At 29.3% G+C, this 17061-nt stretch overlaps 3 non-coding genes across 3 annotated transcripts; 2 read left to right on the top strand and 1 right to left on the bottom strand.

The window, feature by feature from the left end:
* The first annotated feature begins 338 nt into the window (after positions 1–338).
* On the top strand, positions 339–412 carry TRNAI-AAU (transfer RNA isoleucine (anticodon AAU)). The gene has a single exon. It is a non-coding gene; the product is annotated as a tRNA-Ile (tRNA).
* A 5769-nt stretch (positions 413–6181) lies between these two features.
* TRNAA-UGC (transfer RNA alanine (anticodon UGC)) lies at positions 6182–6254 on the bottom strand. Its single transcript has one exon. It is a non-coding gene; the product is annotated as a tRNA-Ala (tRNA).
* A 9456-nt stretch (positions 6255–15710) lies between these two features.
* On the top strand, positions 15711–15784 carry TRNAI-AAU (transfer RNA isoleucine (anticodon AAU)). The gene has a single exon. It is a non-coding gene; the product is annotated as a tRNA-Ile (tRNA).
* Positions 15785–17061: the final 1277 nt, after the last annotated feature.

The raw sequence follows: 17061 nt of genomic DNA, 5'->3' as shown, positions 1-17061 counted from the left end.
TTCATGGACGAGACCGACTCCTTCACCTTCCTTTTGCGGCAGCATGTATGTGGACCTTCATCTCTCTGCACCACTTCTGCCACCTTTTAACACAATGTTCATCTGCCACCTTTTAACACAATGTTCAATTCGCTGAATAGAAATTAGAGATGCGCACTTTCAATGAGAATTTACCAAAATCGTATTTATAAAGAAGGAAAAAAAATGTAAGTTCACCCGCAACTGGATGTGCCTACTTCTAGGTCCGTTGACTGACGACAGAAAGTTTTCGATTGCCGTTACCATTATTCTTCTTATATAAACCCTCACCAATAGATCACCAACTATTTCGTACAACTGGCCTATTAGCTCAGTTGGTTAGAGCGTCGTGCTAATAACGCGAAGGTCGCAGGTTCGAGACCTGCATAGGCCATAACAGATCGGATTTCTGCGTACTTCGACGATACGATTTTCGTCGCATTTACAAATTTTTTCGGCAGATGCTCAATCCTAATATTTTAGGATGTTATTATTACGTCGCATTTTCGTCGCATTTACAAATTTTTTTGGCAGATGCTCAATCCTAAAATATTTTAGGATGTTATTATTACGTCGCATTTACAAATTCCTAAAATATTTTAGGATGTTATTATTACGTCGCATTTACAAATTTTTTGGGCAGATGCTCAATCCTAATATTTTAGGATGTTATTATTAAAAAAATATATTTTAGGATGTTATTATTAAATTTATATTTTTTTAGAGTGAGATTTCTGAGAAGAAGATCGAATACATCAACATCCGTCACAACATGCTGCATCATATAGTTACGTTATCAGACAACAAATTTTCCATGGCAATCGTGTTTCGGGAGCACTCCCAACCACTCGGGAACAAAGTTTACACTAAAATTTCTACATTACCAATTAAATAATCCCAAACAAAATGCACCCTAATACTCTAATATTTTAGGATGTTATTGTTAAATTTATATTGGAAGAAAATTTTCTACGTTACCAATTGAATTACCCAAACAAATTAAAAAAAATATTTGAAAATTTTATTACTACGTATATTTATAAAAACCCACAACGGTTCAGATATTCATATTATAATTTGAGATGCTCAATCCTAATATTTTAGGATGTTATTGTTAAACTTATATCCAAAGAACGAAGTTTACTCTAAAACTCAAAAAATTTAATATACATGCCGTTAATGTTGAGGCAAATTCCTCCCGCTCATCGTTACCAAATGGACCTGGAGTGATTAAGGATGTTGATGCTTTTGATAATCTGGCACCACCTTCGTTAGCATTAATCATTTTGATAATCTGGCACCACCTTCGTTAGCATTAATCCCTCCCTAAAGTTTAACTCATCATTGTGGATATACCTTTTACCCAATGCCTTCATCTTCTCATTTCTAAATTGTAAAATTCAGAGTTATTTGTAATATTCATCTCCACATATGTAGCAATATATTACAGAATTATAATGTGTATTTCAAATTCTATTCAGAGTTTTTCTTCTATTTATTTTTGATGTGATATTTACATTTAACTTATTAATATTTCCCATCGTGAATTAAATTATTAATATTTCCCATCGTGAATTAAATTAGACAAAATTTGCAAAATCTGTTTAAAATAAATAGTATTGTATTTTAAAGCTTTATATTATTCATTTCCTAATAATATTATTTTCTTTAATATTTTTATGAAATTAGAATAATGTTTTAAATTTCATATTTAGTCTATATTATGTGTAATAATGCTTTGTCTCCCCACTAAAACAAGAATTTCTGGAGAATTAGTAACTTCAGTAGCTATCACTCCAAAATTACAACAAATACAATTGTTTTATAAATGTTACAATTAATAGATGTCTTTCTATTACACCATATACAACTATTTCATAAATGTTATAAATAAGTCGATTACAACATGTTTCTAGAGACTTAAACCGACACAATAAGGGAAACAAAATTTTCACCAAATCTTTGGAGCTAAGATACAGAAACAAAAATATATTTATCTTTAATAAGTACTAAAAGTATAATATATACTTGAAAATCTATCCAAAGTATTTCCTCTATTCATACCTAACATAATTCTTTACCCAATTTATTTACCATTACTATTATGAAAAACAGTTATATCCAATTAATCATATAAATATTATCCTTAAACATGGATAATCATTTATTCTAATTATTTATTCTATTTACATTTTCTCATATTATGATCGTGTCTCATAAACATATTTTGTCTTCATTGCACATAAAATTATTGTATGGGTAAATATTGGATTTATAACATTATTTTTATGAAAAAATAAATATTCTATAATTTTTATCTCTACACCAGTAACTGCATAACACATGACCTCAAGACCTAGTCAATGAAAACATCATTATTCTTTTCTATAAAAATTTACTAAAACCTTTTTATAACGTTATGTGAAATGTATTAAAGGAAACATAATAAAAATAATATAATACATATCATAAAAATAGTATTCATGTAAACTTATCATTGAAATCATCTTCTTTACCTTTTACACCACAATCTACTACATATCTCAAGAAGATATATGCAAGGAAAGCATAATTCCAAAATACATTAACATCTAGCTAGATTAGATTAAAGACCAACTTAATGAGGTCAAGAGGCTAGGGATGGTACATATCTCTACTACCATGTCTCAAGAAGATATATGAAAGGAAAGTATAATTCCAAAGGAAACGAACATTGAGCTAGATTAGATTAAAGATCAACTTAATGAGGTCAAGAGGCTATGGATGGTTTTTTATTGTGTTTTGGTAAATTGAATATTAAATTTAAAAAAAAAAAAAAGTTTTAGATAATTGAAATTTTTTATTTAAAGAAAATAATTTTAAAAATATCATTATCAAAATTGCTATGAACAACTTGTCTAACTTTATAGTGATGGAAGGATATCTCTTTAGTCAAAAAAAAAAAACTTTCCTTCATACATATAAGATATATTAGGTCTTTAGTTATTGGAACATATTTATAATAATCAAAGGATTTTTTTATTAGATTTTCATATTTCATTTTTAAATGTAAAAATTGCATTGTTTTTTATTAATTAGAATCTTAGCTTAATAATTATTGAATATAATCATATTTAATCATGGATTTTTGGTATAGAGAATCTCTCAAATGTAATATGATGCCATGAGTTTGACATAATTAATGGTTTGTGAATTAAAGTTTAATTTTCTATTTTCTATTTTTTGACAAATTATAACTAGTCATTTAGAAATACATGGTTCATTAGTTTCAAGGGCTTGAAAATAAGGTTGTATCATAAAACTAAGTTATATAATATCATGTAAATGTAGGGATAGACAAGGTAAACATTTTTCCACACCCTCACAAATTTTCTCAAAATCAATCATCAAATATGAAAAAAAAACTACTCTTATTGAAAAAAATATTCTAAAAAATTATCAAATAAAATAAAAATAATAAATTTAATTCTAGTGACAACATATTTTAACATTAACATTAAAAATTTAAAAATGAAATTAATTTATAAATAATTTATGACTTTGTTAGTTAAGTACTTAGGAATTAAATATTTATTAAATAAAATTAATCTATAAAGTATTATAAATAAAAATAAAAATAAAAATAAAATAATCTAAATCTAAATCAAATCAAATCATTTATTACTTTCCTAGTTAAGTATTTAGTCGATTAATTAATTATATTTAATTTATTATTTGGTTATTTCATTAAAAATTAAGTAGACTTATTATTATTATTATTATTATAGTAATCCATATTAAGTTAAAATAAATATAAATTAAAATTAAAATAAACTAATTATATTCAATTAGGTTACTAAATTAAAATTAAAATTAAAAACTTATTAAAATTAAAAATTAATTATACAAATAAACTTATTATTACATTTAATCTATTTATTTATTTGTTATTTCAATAGAATTAATTAGTTTTATTATTTACTAATTCATATTAGGTTAATAAAAATAAGAATTAAAATAAAATAAATTAAAATAAATAAAATAATAAAAATTGAATTAAATTAGTCAGCTTTTACTTGAATTTATCATCTATTAGGTATTTATTTATCTGTTTTGGTTGATAGATTCTTCTCTCAATCTATCATTCATTTTCTGTCATGATGATGGACCCCATTTGGGGTTCGAAATGCCGACATAATGAACGTAGTACTGTGGATAATCAGATCATATTTTTCCAAAAAATGACCACAGAAACTTAAAGTCTATAAAAAATAATAAAATTATATGATATAAATAAAGTAAATGGTTAATTTTGTTCTTTATATAATGGTTTGATCCAATCAAAATAAATTCCTTATAAGAAATAAAATTGAGTTGCAACTAAATGAAAGCCCAAATAGCTTGGGTGTAAATAATGTAAGACTTAGAAAGTGTCATACAAAGTTCGCTATCTTGTTGGGTCATAATATTAAATTTATTGAATGTTCCAATCCTATTTAATTTAGTTGTATTGTGAAATTCTTTATTTTAAAGTAGAGTCTTTATGTCTTTGTCCATTAGTTTAATTTTAGAAATCTTTCAACCCATTAATTTTAGACAAATTTTTAGATATTATGTCACTCATTTTTTACATAACTAGTTTGCATTTAAAAAACATGATGGATTAAGTTTTGAGAGATCACATTCATATGGGTATACTCAATTTTAGTGATATTGTTTTTTTTATAAATTTACTTAATATTATAAATTAAATTTTAGTGATATTGTTTTTCATAAATTGAATAGTATTGTATATTAAATTTGTTAAATTTAGTTAATTTATCATTTAATGTTTTAATTTCATTAAAAATTGAATTTGATAAAAATAGTTAATTTTATTGATATTGTTTTTCATAAATTGAATAGTGTTGTTTATTAAGTTTATTAAATTTAGATAATTTATTATTTAATGTTTTAAGTTCATTAAAAATTGAAATTGAAAAAAATATAATATATTTTTTTTCGATTAAATTAATGTTAATTTCTCAAAAATCAATTAATTATATTAATAAGCCCCTTTCACGTTTCTAAGAGTTTATTTTTATATTCTATAACGTAGGAAAAGAGCATTAATATAGCACAATATCACAATAAAGTGATATATCAGTGTAGTAAGATAAATTGTAATATCTAACACTAAAATAATTGACCATTGAAGTATTGTGAACTATTTAATATAGGTAATGCTTTGTAGATTACACAATTTTAAAATTTTAAACTTTATGTTGGTGGCAACGAAAATTAGTTATGTAAGTCAAATTTATCTTAAATTAGTTATGTAAGTCAAATTTATCTTATCTCTTGATAGGAGTATTTCTCTCTATTTTTAAAAGTCGCATATCTTAAAAGGGGTGAATGAAAATGTTGAAGTGATTTAAATTATGAATGCAGAAAACGATTTAAATTATGAATGCAGAAAACGAAGGGAAAGGAAGTTTATGCTCTCTTAGGTAAAGGAAAAAATATTTTGGAGTTGATGTTAAAGTAAAATAAGAACTCATCACCAATCATCAGTATGACATTTGTGACGAAAGATCTTATTCTCAACCACTATGTTAAGCCCTAGACTTGAATTACACTTATTTTAATTAATTTTTGGAATAAAGCATAGGGAAAATTAGAAGTACAAGGCTTCATGATGAGGTTTGTCAGTGTTTACGTAAACGAATGATGCTTGTCAATTTTCAATGTTTATCCATTTTCAACCATAATCATGGTGTTGAAAATCAATTTAATATGAAAATCCTCATGCTTGTATATATTTATGGATATTTTAACCAGAAAATCAACTACCTGTTATTTTACTTCATTTACTAAAAATATCTGTTTATCATACACTTTAACAACTCCTCTATATCATCAAAACCAACAATCCTTCTGTTTGACTATTTAGAAATTGTGAAACAATGAATATGATGAAATGTTGGATTGTTTGATTATTTAGAATTGTGAAACAATGAATATGATTTTCCAAACAGCTTCATAAAATTAACAATCTCTCTCTCAAATGATCATCTACAATCAGTGTCTCTATGTCAACACAGAAAACTGCTTACAACTCATGGCCCAATCCTTCTGTATCTCTGAGTTCTCATAAAGAATCTCTGAGTTCTCATAAAGAAAACGAAGAAGTTTCTTTCAGAATTGGAGATGCGGGGTATCGAACCCCGTACCTCTCGCATGCAAAGCGAGCGCTCTACCATGTGAGCTACATCCCCAGCCTGTACAATGGGTTGTTCTTTGTTCAACAGTTTCCCAATGTCGATCTGTTAGCCACTACTTACCTCTATTCTGTGTCCTTAGCATGCAGTTCTGTGTGCATATTCAAATCCAACAATCCAACATATTATTAGTCCTTGGAAACAAATATTATCTGTGTAGGAATTTGTAAGCAGAACTTGGGCCATTCTATTATAATGATGTAATACAGCTCTAAAAACATGATGGTTTCAACAGCTTTTAGTGAAACACCCACAAGTAATTAAAAACCTTAAATACCACTGCTAACTTTAAACTTTGTGGAACCTACGTTGTGTTTGATATTTTTTAATAATAATAATAAAACAATATTCGCCTACTACAGGGATGAAAGGATAAATGGGATTTGCATCAAACTCCGGCGAACAGTTGAGATCAAAGCTTATCCGTGTAATTATAAAATAAAACATCACTTTGTTCATAGATTCTGAAACTTTTTTTGACAAATATTATGAGACCCTCAACCCAAGTAGTACAAAATGAAACAAAATATTGCGTTGGCTAAATCGTTGAACATAAATATGTACAGGTACTTTTTCAAATTGAATAATCTCCAAAATAATTTCCAAACCAAAAAGTTGGCTAAATCGTTGAACATAAATATGTACAGGTACTTTTTCAATGTGAATAATCTCCAAAATAATTTCCAAACCAAAATTTTAGATGTAAGACACTACTCACAAATCCCAATTTTGTAATAAAAGAAAATCCAAATTTAATACCATAATATTTTAAAGAAATTAATTGGAAAAATATAATGAGAATAGTAATAAAATATTTATTATTATATCATGTATTTATGTTGGTAGGCATTTCTCTATAATATTGGTAAATTATATTTTCTTTTAATCTAAATTTTATCTTATAATTATAAGGAAAAGATGTTGGCATATTCTCTTCATCTCCTCTACATCAATGAATGAAATTTCATAATATTAACCATATTTATTAATATAATTATGTTGGTTAAACAAAATGTAACATTTTAAATATTTTAAATATCATTGTATAGCTTAAAAGAAAAACCTTATCCATATTGCATACCAAAGATTACTCTTTCAAAACAGACTCATGTAGAATTACACCTTCACTTCCTAAGAAAATTCCTAGCTTAATATGTAATGGAATTCCGAAAGATTGGTTAAAGCAAGAGAAAAAACTTTAAAACAAATTCATCGTTAGAATAGAATGTCTTAAAGTATTACAAGTGAGGATTTCCATACAAAACCAACATAGATCCATCTTAACCACAGAGCTAGAAAGAGCTTAGATGGATCAAATCTTTTGAGGTATGAGCTTCTTTTAAGCGCAAAATCTGAATGCATAATCTGAAGTTGATTTTTTTTCATCACAGTTTTTGGCCCAATATGAATCAAAATAGCCTACTAGCTCAACATTGGAAGCATCAATATATTTAATACCAAAGTTAATTGTTCCTTTCAGATACCAAATAACTCACTTCACTACTCCCTAACGGATTTCAAGAGGTTTGGCCATGAACTGACTTAGAATGCTACCTGAATATGCTATATATGCCCTAGTTGTAGTGAAATATTTTAAATATCCCACCAGCTGATGATATAATGTACCATCCACCTCTCTTATCCCATCATTACTGTAGAGTTTGACATTCTATTCTAATGGTATTGATACTTCCCTACATTGGTCCATTTTGAATCTTTTTAGTACTCCCTAGTATACTTACTTTGTGTAACTAGTGTTTGTCCACCTTCTATCCATATCTCAAGACCTAAGCAATAATGCAATTCACCAAGGTCTTTTATTTCAAACTTTAGTGACATTTTACCTTTAACTTAATCAATTAACTTAGAGGCATTACCTATTATAATAATATCATCGACATATAGAGAAATCATAATAACATGACCATTTTGATCTGTCTTGATATACAAATTTGAGTCACTTTTTCTTTTCATAAAACCCTTCTGAAGAAAGAAAGAATCAATATTCACATACAATGATCTTGGTGCTTGTTTCAATCCATATAAATCTTTCTTTAACTTGCCAACAAGGTGCTCTTGACCCTTTTTAATAAACCCTTCTAGTTGAACAAGATATACTTATTATTTTAGTTCTCCATTCAGAAAGGCGGACTTAATATCTAGCTGATGTAGTTTCCATTTATGATTTGTAGCTAAAGAAATCATCAATCTAATTGTATTTAACTTAGATACAGGTGCAAAAGTTTCCTCATAGTCAATTCCTTCTTTCTGTGAGTAGCCTTTTGCGGCTAACATGCCCTTATATTTATCTATACTTTCATCAAATTTAAATTTAGGTTTGAACAACCTTTTGGATCCTACGGGTACCTTATTTTCAAGCAATTCTGTCAGTTCCCGAGTATCATTCTTCATTATAGACTCATATTCTTCCTTCATTGCATCTCTCCACGTTTTATGTTCATTAGCTTCTTTGAAATTTGAAGGTTCTACAACATTCATAACTTTGATCATTAAAGCATAATCTTCAAATCTTATTGGTGGTTTAGCTTGACAAGATGACCTTCTTGATACTTCATTGCTTTCATATCTTCTCCTACTTTGCGGTGAATCATCTCTTCCTCTTGATGTGTTGTGGCTACTAGAGGTGTCCATGTCACTGGATTCTTCCTCCTCTTTTTGTTCCTACTTATCATTTGCTTCCTCTATGATATCATCATACTCATAAGGGATATGTCATGCATTATACTTGTCATTCTTATGGCCTTCATCTACAAGATCATGAAATAATACATCTCTTCTTGCAATGATTTTATGAGTGCAGGGATCAAACAACATATAAGCTTTATGATCAAAACAGTAACCTATAAAAATACACTTGATGGCTTTCGCATCAAGTTTCTTCATGTCTTCTTTCGGAACATGAGAGAATTTTTTGCTACTGAAGATTCTTAGATGGATTACTATTGGTTTATAACCATAGAGTGCTTCACGAGGTGTCTTATGATCTAAACTTTTAGTTGGACTTCTATTTTTCAAGTAAGCAGCAGTATTAACAACTTCAACCCAAAAAGAATTGGTAAGATTCTTACCTTTTAACATTCTACCAAAGTTATGTTCTTCCCTTCATCTATTCCATTCTGTTGTGGAATATATGGTGCTTTGTATTGTTGTAAAATTCCATGGGATTTGCAATATTTGATGAATACATTTAAAATATATTCCCCCCCCTGATCTGATTGAAGGATTTTGATGTATTTTCCAATTTTCTTTTCAACCATAGTTTTGAACTCTTTAAAATATTCAAATGCATCTATCTTCTTTCTGATGAAGTATACCCATGTATATTTCATACTCTCATCAATAAATATCAGGAAGTAGTATGCTACACCTAATGATCCAGTTTGTATAGGACCACATACACTGTATGCACAAGTTCTAGAACATTCCTTTTCCTTTTGTTTATCTGAGTAGGGAACTCTTCCCTAATGCACACCCTTCACATGAAGAATATTCATTCTTAAGTATTGGAAGCCCTTCTAACATTCCTCGTTTTTGCAGTAGTAATACATCATGAAAATTAATGTGGCCATACATTGAAGATAAAAATATTTTGTTGTCATTGTTGTGGATGGCAATGTTTGATGAATTTTAGTTGTCACATTGAGCTTATACAAACCTCCAATTCTAACTTCTGTTGTAATGACCTTGAAATGATCCTACATGTCTTTCACCACAGAATGTGAATTTACAAATTCAACCTTCAAGCCATGGCCAGTTATAATGGAGACTAAAATACATTCTTCTTAATACTAGAGACATACATCACATTATAGATTAGTTTAACACAACCATTATGAAATGTAACTAGTACATCACCATACCCTTTGATTTCATGTGCACAATCATCTCCAAGATATATATTTGTACCATTGTTAGTTTCATGAAAGTTCTTAAACCAGTGTCTATTATATGGCATACGAATGGAGGCTCCGAAATCAACAAACCAAGTATTTGGATCATCTATTTTAGAAAATAGTGCAGCACCTGTAACAAATAGTCTATGTTTTTTGCCACCATTATTCATCATTTCTCCTCTATCAACATAATTACCAATGTGCCTTCTATTTCTATGTTTGGACTCATGGTGTTTCCTTTTCATGCAATCTCTAGAGTAGTGTCCAAACTTGCCACAATAATGACACTTAAGATCAACCTTTGGAGATGTCATACCTGATTGTGATTTTCCAAATGGTGACTTACCAAATGTTGGCTTTCCTTATGGTGACTTTCCTCCTTTATTACCTTCCCATGACTTCATCTTGAAATGTGCTTTCCCTTTCGCCATTAGTGCCAAATTATATTTTTGAGGCCTAATATTCCTTAGCCTTTCTTCCTCTTACATGAGTATACTTGCCAACTCATCAAAAGTGGGAACCTTCCCCCTTGCTACAAGACCTATGATGAACATTTGATGCTCATCTAACATTCCATTTAAGGTTATAATGACTAGGCCAGTGCTAGATCCTACTTCTCCTATATCTCCAAGTTGATCTTTAAGGTCCTTAATTATTGAAATAAAATTATTGATGCTTTGATTTTCTTTTATTTTAATAGAGAAAGGCTTACTTTTCAAGGACAAGAGTCGATTTGTATTCTTCATTTCATACAAGTCCTTGAGTGGCGTCCATGTCTCCTTCGATGTCTTGCAATCTCTAATATATGGTATAATGTTGTATTTTACGGACATTCGCAACAACACTTTCACCTTAGTTTCTTGCTTCTCCCATTCTTGAATTGGTGCAGTTGTATCTAGCTTCACTTCATCACCACTTGTTATTGACTAAACATTGTATCCCTCCATCAATGTTTGCATCTTAAATTTCCAATTCATATAATTGGTGCCATCCAACTTCAACACTTCATTTAAACATGATTATGCTAGAGAATTAACAATTTCGATACAATTTTTTTTTTCCAAATTTCCAACAATTAACTATTTCAAAAAAGATTCAAATAAATATAATGTAACACTTCGGAAACAAATTTGTACTTTTAATGACAACATCCAAAAACTTTAATGGTTGAACACAAAAAAGATTAGAACGCCTCACAACACCGTCTTACACCTTTGAAATCCTCCGCATTAAATCTTAGGTTTTAGTTTACCACCAAAACAATTCTCAATTTTCAAATAAAGTAATCATTAACCACGAGTCCATGCTTCCACTCAAATATTTGGAAAGAAGAGACACTTTAAATGCTTTAAAGTCATAAGCTTATAAAAGAGAATTCCTTTATAATTCTTTTGACCGCAAAAAGTATAAAATGTGGTTATGTTCCTTTAATATTCATTGCAGACCAACGTTGACCTCAAATGAAGAGTCGCTTTGATCCCCACTCTCTCCGAGTCAAAGGCATAAAAGCATGTTGTCAGTTCTTCCGGCATTCGAATAAAATTACCAAAATCGCTTAAAAAGAAACGCAACTTAACAATCGCTGCTACTGTTCAATAACCACAATCATTCTTATTGACACGAATTATCTCATTTTCACTTAAATCTGACTACACATTCGATATTAATTACAAAATAATTTATAATAATATTATCTCTCAAAAAAAATTATTAATTACAAAATAATTAATTACAATTTTGCTATCTTTATTTTATACTATTGAACACTATTAATACCTTATCTTATCTTAATAATTATAAGGAAACTTTCCTTACATCAATACTTATCCCATTAAAGGTTCCTTACATGAATACTTATTCCCATACATCTCATTAAGTTAGACTATGATTTACCAAGTTGGTACAGCCATCTATTTAACCATTGTTGGTTGAGATCATCTATGACTTTGTATTCGTTTGTTATTCAACAATGATGGGTTTTTGTATTCATTTGCTGTAGTGTTATGGTCAAAAATGGTGTAGACATTTATTTAATAATTAAAATTTGAGTTTTATTTATTTATTTATTTTAATAATTATTTTTTATGATTTGAAAATTAATATAAAGTTGTATAAAGTTATTACAATAAAATATTATAATTTATAATATTATTAGTAGAAATTTAAATAAAAAAACATATCATTTAATTATTGAAAATAATTTTAATTAACAATAATTAATTGAGATAATTAACCATTTTTTATAATTTTTGACACGAATCTTCATAATTTCAACATATATATAAAGTTTTTAGTAGATAAAAATGAATTCATCGTAATAAAAATTACATAAAAATACATTGTATTCTGAATAATTCATTAAAAACACTTCCATTTTTATTGATTTGATTTTTATCACAAATTTTAATGAAAAATTTACATTCATAATATTTTTCACATTTATTAAATATAAATTAATAAAGAAGTAAAAGCACTAGTTTTTAATGATTTCGCTACATGATGAAAAGCTCCAAGTGAGCAAGATCAAGCCAGACAACCATTAATAACTTTATTAAGATTAATATAATCTTTCTACTTATTATTATTAATTTTTTTTAATATATTTTATTTTTTAAATATATATTCAAGATCAAGCCAGACAACCATTAATAACTTTATTAAGATTAATATAATCTTTCTACTTATTATTATTAATTTTTTTTAATATATTTTATTTTTTAAATATATATTTTTATTGAAGATTAAGTTAATTAATATTTATTTTCAAATTAATAATTTTTTTCAAAATAATAAAAAATTTGAAAAGAAAAATAAATCAATATTAAACTTTATCGTACCATAAAATAAATAAATTTATAAGAAAAATTAACTTCTCTAAAATCTAATTTATTCCTTTTATTAGAAGATTTTTATACCTACAAAAATCTTATATTATGATATATAGTTACATTATCATCATATTGCAGGAAGGTTTCATAAAAATATAAGTTTTCTATTTAATTATAAATATTATTTTAAAAGAAATGTATCCATTCATAAGGGTCATTAATGACATCTAAATGCAAAAATAAGGCTCTGATTGCAACCTTTACTTGACATTGTTTGATATAATGGATGAACAAGGTATCAAAGAAAGTTGAGAATGGATTATTAAAAGGTAGTGGTGTAGGCTAGAAATACATAGTAGGTTGCCTCAATATTGTTTCTTTTTCATGGCACTTCATGGGAACAATAAGGGTGATTGATGTGCTTGAGGTTGGAGATATACTAGTATCTCACTTGGATTTTGGATAATTGGTTTTGTGAGAGTTTATTTGGTGAATGGGTTGGCTCGAACAACATAATATTCTTCATTTGCTTCCATACTAAAAGTTTACTCTTTGTGCTTGATTTTCCTTTGGAGATAGAATATGGGACTAGGAACTCTGAGCACAATTGCACTCGCATGTTTATGTCTTTATGGCTTTGAAATTCTACAAAGCTTGTAGACTGTAAGGTTAGCTCATGGAAATACATGGGAGTTGCTTTGTTTCAACGCATTAGCAAGCAAGTTCAATCTCCATCCTCCTCTTCTTCTAATGTCGTTTTCTTCTTTATATTTTCATTTAATCTTAAAGATCTTTGTGTAGTTTATTGGGTCTGGAAACTTAGTCCTTGCAATTGTTTCGATTGTCTTGATCTATGCTATGTATTTCCCTACTATGTCAAGATTTTATTTGTTTATCCTCCTTTGTTTCATTGGTTTGTATGGATGGGCTTTGTTAGCTTTGATTCAGCTAAAAATTTCATTCTATTTGTGATAGTCTCTCCTCTCTAAAGTTGGTCAACACCTTTGTTCTTGTCCCTCCATTTATAGTTGTTACAAATCCCTTATCCTTGGTATCTTGATCCCTCCCCTTAGTGAGCTAGCCCCATCCTTTTGCCTACTATGAATTTTCTTGCCCTTGGTTTTCCCCATAGTTTCTTTGCTAACCCCTACCATATCCAAGCTAGAGTGCCTTGCTACCTATAGGGGAGGGAGACAAAACTATGTCGCCTCTAGTGCCAAGTCTCAATGTGAAGTGTAGCAATCAAAAACCATTTATGTTCACTCCATTCTTTTGGCAATCAGAGATGAGATTCAACAAGAAGAATGAGAAGCTAGGATGGGGCATAGATTTATTACTAATGCTAATGTCGAGGCTGAGATAGGTGGTTGGATTCCAGGGAACACCACAACTTGGAACACTAGATACATGCAGATTATCAACATTTATTGGCACTTAAAACGATAACGGGAAGTATCTTAATGGAGCATTGAGAGACTTGCATTAATGAGCTGCAAAAATAGAGTAACAAGCTTAATGGCAACTTCTCCTCCTTGGCAAAGAAGATTGCAGACGTAGAGTTCACCACTTCAAAGGAAAAGGAGGACCATCCAGATATAATTAAGGTGGACTCTATCCAAATAGATAAGATTTCATTCTATTTTTATGATATTGTTTATGCGCAGCAACACTGCCAACTTAGATATGTATGTTATTGTTGTGTTACTAACCTAGATATATATGTTATTGTTAATGTCGTTGAATTGAGGCTTCTGTGATCCATAATATTTATAAGTAGAGCTTCGGCGTAAATCATAATATTTATAAGTAGAGCTTCGGACGTGTTTCGAACCAACCAGTGTGGCTCATCGTCAGGACAAGTTGAAGAAACAGATCCCGCTTTGCATGCTAAATAGTCTGAGTAGAGCCTCCAACGGCTAGCCGTTGGATCTGTTTCTTCAAGATAGCCGTTGGAGGCTCTGCTCAGACTATTTAGCATGCAAAGTTGGATCTGTTTCTTCAACTTGTCCTGACGATGAGCGATACTGGTTGGTTCGAAACGCGTCGACAAATGTCTCTCTTTATGTGATTTACGCCGAAGCTCTACTTATAAATTGTTAATGTCATTAGGAAAGTCGATAAATATATGTTATATCATCAAAGTAAGTTTTTTTTGGTAAGTTTAGACAATACACCATGCAAAAAGCCTTCTTACCATACTAATGTTTTAGTTTTAGTTACTCTGGTAAATATTTTTGCATGCAAAGCAATCTCCTAATAATACAAATATCAATTATTGAGATTTAAACATTCTGATAGGATATGGAATATTTAAATTTAAACATTCTATAAAATGTACATATTGGATGTGATTTTTTTTTATTAGCTTGCACTGTTTATCTGTAGTGGTAGATGACCTCGGCCTCAGAGCGCTGACTTTTCATGGACGAGACTCACTTTTGCAGCGGCATGTATGTGGACCTTCATCTCTCTGCAGCACTTCTGCCTTTTAACACAACTTGGAATTCACTAATAGAAATTAGAGATGCGCACTTTCACTGGGAATTTACCAAAATCGTATTTATACAAAATAAAAAAATTAAGTTTACCCGCAATGGGATGTGCCTACTTCTAGCTCCGTTGATTGACGGCAGAAAATTTTCGATTGCCGTTGCCACAATTCCTCGTATATAAACAGTCACTAATATTTTTACATAACGTTTTACATAACTGGCCTATTAGCTCAGTTGGTTAGAGCGTCGTGCTAATAACGCGAAGGTCGCAGGTTCGAGACCTGCATAGGCCATTACAGGTTTGCGTTGCATTCACAAAAAATTTTTACCCTGTAAATCAAAGTCTGATGCCTGTATACAGCATTTGGTCCTTCTTCGGTTGTAAATTTGCGTTGCATTCACAAAAAATTTTTACCCTGTAAATCAAAGTCTGATGCCTGTATACAGCATTTGGTCCTTCTTCGGTGATAAAACTTCTGATCATTAGTTTTACTTGAATGTTTTTCCAAGCAAATTAATTTTATATTAAAGATTTTTTTTAAATTTCGTAAGATTACATCTTTATTATGTCTAACATTTCACTATTCCTTCTGATGCCTGTATACAGCATTTGGTCCTTCTTCGGTTGTAAATTTGCGTTGCATTCACAAAAAATTTTTACCCTGTAAATCAAAGTCTGATGCCTGTATACAGCATTTGGTCCTTCTTCGGTGATAAAACTTCTGATCATTAGTTTTACTTGAATGTTTTTCCAAGCAAATTAATTTTATATTAAAGATTTTTTTTAAATTTCGTAAGATTACATCTTTATTATGTCTAACATTTCACTTGATCAGGAATAGTACAAGATTTGAAACGAAGACTTGTGGTTTAGTGAGACTTCATTTCCATAGCCAGCCATTGTCAAAAGCACAAGATTTGAAACAAAGACTTGTGGTTTAGTGAGACTTCATTTCCATAGCCAGCCATTGCCAATAGCACAAGATTTGAACACAAGACTTGTGATTTAATGAGACTTCGTTTCCACAGCCAACAATTACTAATTAAATTACCCAAAAAAAACTACACTAATTTTTTTTGAGAATTTTATTATTATGTATATTCATATTATAATTTGAGATGCTCAATCCTAAAATATTAGGATGTTATTGTTAAACTTATTTTCAAAAAACAAAGTTTACACTAAAATATAATTTGAGATGCTCAATCCTTAGGATGTTATTGTTAAACTTATATTCAAAGAAGGAATTTTACACTAAAATTTCTACAGTTATTACCAATTGAATTATCCCATATAAAATACACTAAAAATTTTTGAAAAAAAAAAAAAAACAGTACTATAAAACCTTTTATCAGAGTATATATACGCATCTCTTTCATCCTCTCTCCCGCAGCTGCTTGATCCCCCTTTTCCTACCAAATTTTGGAAGTCTTCTATTCAGCTCAAGGCTCTTTTATTTTCTTGGTTGGTTTTCTATAACAGAAACCTCACATGGGAGGTTCTTCAGAGGAAAGGCTGGTCGGGACCCGGTAGATGCTGCATGTGCTGTCATGCGCCAGACAAACATTC

Source organism: Pinus tabuliformis, chromosome 6 (genome assembly GCF_031772625.1).
Source record: "Pinus tabuliformis cultivar Carrire ecotype Pingquan chromosome 6, CPIR1, whole genome shotgun sequence".
In the NCBI taxonomy this organism is placed as follows: Eukaryota; Viridiplantae; Streptophyta; class Pinopsida; order Pinales; family Pinaceae; genus Pinus; species Pinus tabuliformis.
The sequence above is the reverse complement of the archived record's forward strand: the minus strand, read 5'-3'. Positions and strand labels throughout refer to the sequence as shown.